Here is a 6,000-nt window from a genome sequence, read left to right as displayed (position 1 = left end):
CTTAGTTATTGAGGGCATAGTACACTTTATATTTGGTCGGTCGGCTTCGGGCTATAATCGGGCTACCTTAATCGGGCTTTAGTCGGGCCTTAACCGAGCTACGGACATGTTTAATGTTAAACGGGCTTTAACCGGTTTTTAAACGGGCCCTCTTTAAAATGTGCTCTTATATTCCGGCCCACTCATGCAAGCCCAAAAAAATGACAATAAATCAATAAATGATACCAAATATAATCATTATTTAAAATGTGAACATGTCTTTACTTTTTAGTTTTTATCCTTTAATTTGGAGGGTAAAATAGGTATTCTACAATCATTAAAGGGTCGGGCCAAGTCGGTGCACAATAGGCCGGTCTCGGTCTGGCGTTATTTGGTCGGTCTCGGTCGGGCGCCCGACGGTCCAAGTAGCAAAACCGAGACCGACCATTTATAAACAGGCCGGGCTCAAGCCCGACACGTTTAATAAACGGTCCAGGCCGGGCCGGTCTATAAACGGTCGGTCCCGATCGGTTTAGTCGGGTCGGGCCACGAATTGACACCCCTACACCCAAGGTTTATTTTACAATGTGGGAATGGGTGCCGGCCATTTTCAAAACCCGTATTATATCCGATATATACATAATTAGACATTTTTACCCTCGAAGATAGATGCAATAGAATATTTTTAGTTTCTTACACTGTCTATATCATATCACTGATCTGATTAATATCGACTTAGTGTTGAAATCGATATAAAAGTATCGACCAACAAAGATAAATACTGATTCCTAAAAACCTGGTATCGGTCTCAGCACCAAAGGTATCAATCCTAGTACTATCCCCTTTAGTTAATTGGACCAAACCTAGATCTCAATCCCATTTACTAACGGTATGGGATGGTACTGATTCTTAAACAGGTCTAGGCGCGGCAGAAAAGGGAAAAGAACTTCAATTATTCTTGTTGAGTTGCGTCCATTATTAGTTTTGTAGATTGTTTTCATTATCGGAAGATCTAAGGTGTCGCTTACTTTAGGAAACAAATTTAATATACAAAACCGTAATGAATTTCATGGTTTTACTTCTTCAAACTCTCTAAGATTACATGTAAACATGGTTTTAAGTATCTCCGATACCGATACAATACTCTCCAATACGTATCTTAAATTTAGTCAGCCGATACGATACACACCGATACGATACATTGAATTTTTTAAATCATTTCGTATCGATATATATCCTACAATACATACCGATATGCATCAATACACCACTAATACACATCGATACGATACGACATGCCTCGATACGACACTATGAAAAATATAAAGTTGAGGTAAAATATACGTTTCGGTATGTATTGGTACGTATCGGTGAGTTTCGGTATGTATCGATCGGTACGTATCGGTATATATCAGCACGTATCGGTGAGTATCGATATATATATATATATATATCGGTACGTATCGATATGTATCGGCGTTACGGTCATATAATGGCCAATATGGGTAATTTTTCAGAAAAAAACGATTTTTTGAAGGGTTTTTGTTCCAAAGTTACTGTCAACCATATTTCTCTCTAACTAAAGTGGAAATCAATGTTGGAAACAAGGATTTTACATTTATGGGACAACTACAGACCTTGAATTCTTAGTACGATACCCTCAATTTAGTGTTTATGCATAATACATGTTATCAATAGTTTTTTTTAACAAATTCTTTATGCAAAAGTGTTTAAAAAAATGTTTTCTATCCATTTATGTGTGTATCTTTAGCGTATCTTAGTGTATCTCCGATACGATACTATACCCTCCGATACGTATCTTAATTTTGGTCGACCGATACGGCAATCGATACCGATACTTTAATCCTTGCATGTAAACTTCTAAAAAATAACTAGTATGAATTAATAATAGCCAAATAAAACTTGAACACAAGAACATAAAATATATCCATTGAAACGACACCAGTGATTTCTATTCCATCGGATACTTAATCGGTATTCTGGTACCAGTACCTTTGGGAGTCCCATCCTAGAAGCATGCGGTTCCATTCCATTAATTATTCGAAAGATTATCATTTTGTAAAACGCGCGGCGATCATTTCAGGGGACTGTCTCTAAGCGTAGGCTGCACGCAGCGGAGGAAGAAATCCGCAAACTTTCGTTTATGGACCATTGATGCATTTGATTTTTTTCTTCAATCAATACATTAGAAAAAAGAAAATCACTATTTTAAAAAGGGTAAAGCAGTAATTTTACCTCTCCCTCTTTCCTCCCAAGCCCGCCCCCACCTATCTTGTTTCTCCTATACCCAAGGTTTATTTTACAATATTGGAACGGGTATCGGCCAGTTCTGAAACCGATATTTATCCCATATATATTGGTCCGTATTGAACCTTTTAACCCTCAAAGATATCAATAAGATACAATATTTTCACTGTTTTACCCTCCATCCATATCACCGATCTAATATTGATATTGGTATTGGTATTGGTATTGGTATTGATATCTGTATTAAGTATAATATCTATATCTGGGCTGATACTGATACAATATAGATCCAGGATTTGCTGTAATGCTTTGGATCGGTCAATATATTACCCTTATTTTTTTATAAAATTAGGTTCCTTTTTCTTTTTTTTTTTTTTTTTTTTTTTTTTTTTGATTTTACCCTTGAAACCGATATGATACCCAATTTCAAATTGGCCAGATATTAAGATCAATCTCAACTGACACTAATACGATATATCCACTATGATCAATACGATACCAATACCTAAAACCATGCTGCCTACAACTGATGGAGCCTGTTATTCTAGTAGTTTCTTCTTAGCAATTCTTTCCTTCTTTTTCTGTCAATATAGAATCTCTCCCATGAGGGTTAAGGTGAGATTCCCACATCTCAGAAAACTTAAAAAGAAGAAAACAAAAGATGGGATTCCTCCCTTGTATAAGTATTATCATGTTACCACTTTCACTAGACCCATCTGTAGATTCATCCTTCCTCCTAACAAAAGGAGTCATGCATGGTCCATTAACCTTTCATTTTCATTAGTTGTGAACTCAGTATCTCTTTATAAAAAGAGCTTAAGAGAGGATAATTTTGTTAACATGTCCATCCATTATTTTATGATTTAAACTTTTTTAAGTCTATATATTATCTATGCCAAAATCTTAGCCATTCAGTGATTAAGGCATCTGGATTTGCGTGAGTATTGAACTTTCTTTTCTTATAATTGTCCCTACCTGCTGGTTTGACAACTATAGGATACATAATTGCTTCAAAATTTTCCATTCATGCTTGTACTGACCATATTGTTTAATAAGGAAGAAGAAGAAGAAGAAACATGGGCAAAGGAGGTTGTGTGGGCGGACATCTGGTTACAACATTTTATGGTTCACCTGTTCCTTTGATTGGTCTGCTTCTTTCTGATGACTTTTGATGTGGTGTATGGATTATTCATTCGAAAGAGGCCTTTTTTACCATGTAAATTGTTCACTATGAATGCATTCACTATGACGGTGCTAGCAATAGCCACAAAAATCCCAGTTGATTTAACCACATCTTTACCATGTAAATTGTTCACTATGAATGCATTCACTATGACGGTGCTAGCAATAGCCACAAAAATCCCGGTTGATTTAACCACATCTATGCCTAGAGTTGAGGATCAACTCTCCAAGCTCATGGGCACTGCATTGATGTGCACCGCACTTGGGTTTTATATGCCCTCACTGTGGACTATGGGCACATCCGAGCGCTACGAAAACATGGCAGCAATGAGTGTGATGACGATTACTATGGTTGTTAATGTGTGTATACAAATGGGCACGGGTGTAATCTTTTCCTTCACAGTAGAACATGTTATCATCATGGTCTGCAATTTGGTATTGCTTTTGTTCATGTGGTCATCTGCTATAATGGTTAGAGGCCAAACAGATTTTGCCAGTATTTTTATTAAACTTATATTAACTAAAGAAGCATATGATGCAAAGGGTCTTAAGGGATTAAAATATCTACTAGAGAAGTTCCAAGGATACCTCTATGCAGGAAACCCTCAAGACATTGTTATGTGAAACTTCACATCATCATGTTTTTGGCTTATCATCTGCCCTTTCTTCAGCAGTTGTCTTAGAAGCCATCCTAAAGTCGTTTGCCCTGAAAAATGTGAGATTATGTAGCAGTAGTAGTGGTGGTGGTGGTGTTTCTGACTACAGATGGTCGATTCCCATTGTAATTGTGGCCCAATTTCTAACCATTGCAGTCGGGAATTTTTCCATCATCTATAGATGGCTTTCTTTACTCATCCACAGTGAAGGCGAGGAAGGTTTCCGTCAAAGTGTAATATATTTTAATTCAAGAAGAGAATTAGAATATTTGAAGGTGAAAACCTTACCTTTTAGATTCCTCAAAAAAAAACCACTCTAACGTCTTTCAAGTTGGCATAGACTTCATCATCGATGTGTTTATACGCACCCAAATGGGGTTGTACACATGCAGCAGTATCTTCATTGGGCTCCCAATTTACAATGTTAAGAAATTGATCTTGCGGGTATACATAATTCTATTTGGTCATAAAATTGAAGTACCAGAGGGGTGGTATGAAACTTTCGGGAATTGGATAAGTAACATGGCCATGAAAGACATGAGGAGATGGACAAATAGGTATAAGAGGGACAATTCAACTCATCTCATCCAATTAATAATATCTAAATGTCCTCCTCCTCACCCTTCTTCTGCTTCTAAATTAGAAGGTTCCCTCCTCTTCATAAGAAAATTAGAAGATACAGGGGACAAATTTTTACTGGAAATTATTGGTGCTGGTTTCCTGTCAGATTTCAATTATGGATACAGAGTTTCGTGCGTATCAGTGTTGGTTCCTTTTGGAATTCTTGCAGAATTGATGTCTGCAGCTTCTCGTGGGGAATCATCTCTAATGTACAACTTATTAGAAGAAGCCTTAAATGAGTCATTTGAAACCATTTATTATGTTGACCAAAACACCATTCCCAACAGCAGCAGCATGTCAGATGAAGCAAGATGGACATCAGAAAAAGATGTGTGGGTAAATTGGAAGAATCCCAACCATTGGTTCCGAACTAAGATCATCTCTCCTGTATCAACCAAGAGTCACTCAATGATAAAGAAATCCGAATCAGAGATACTGCTACATGTCCTTGGGTTTCTCGAGTGCCCTATTCAAGCTACACAAGAAATTTTTGGTCAAGATTTTGATGCGTTAGCTCAGCAATCTTTATTGGGTGATTCGTTGGCTGGACAGCACATGAGTTTGATTGCAATTGAATTTTCAATTATCTATAAATTCATTCGAGAGCAGAAGAATTTTGGATCGGTCAAGGATCTGTTTGATTTCATGGAAGATTGTCTTGCAAAGATGCTCTATTTTACCCTCCATCGTCTTCCAATGACCATACTGAACGAGATCGAAGGAGAGAATCCAATGGAAATAGGTGAAGGAAGAGTTAGAAAAGCCTTGAAGTTCCTTTGTAAACTTGAGTTGTTATGGGACACGATCGAATGGTCATGGCCACCCAAATTTGACCCTAAAAGTCATCAAGCAAATGATGCCTAGTCGACGACTCTTGTTCAAGCGGAGCCACCTAGCCAAACCAGTAGCACTACTACTACTGCAGGTAATAATCCCGATGGTCATGGTTCAGAATAAGTTGAAGCTAAAGTTTCAAATTTCATCTGTTGATGGAAAGGTTGACAATATATCCAAGTGATGTTTAAGGGCGTTAAACGGTTTGGTTTCGGTTTAAACGGTGTGGATCGGTTTGATTCACATTTATTTGATTAAAATCATAACTGCACCATTTATTAAACAGTTCCACTTTCTGAAATCGTGACTGTTTAGTAAACGGTTTCAGTTTCCACAGTTTCTAATGGTATCGGTTTTACGGTTTTAAACGGTTATGATTTCGATTTCGATTTATTCTATGCGGTTTGTAAAACAGTCAACAATCGGTTTGTTATAACTTACAACCATCTCTAAACTGAAG

The sequence above is a fragment of the Macadamia integrifolia genome, chromosome 13 (assembly GCF_013358625.1).
Source record: "Macadamia integrifolia cultivar HAES 741 chromosome 13, SCU_Mint_v3, whole genome shotgun sequence".
Lineage (NCBI taxonomy): Eukaryota > Viridiplantae > Streptophyta > Magnoliopsida > Proteales > Proteaceae > Macadamia > Macadamia integrifolia.
The sequence above is the reverse complement of the archived record's forward strand: the minus strand, read 5'-3'. Positions refer to the sequence as shown.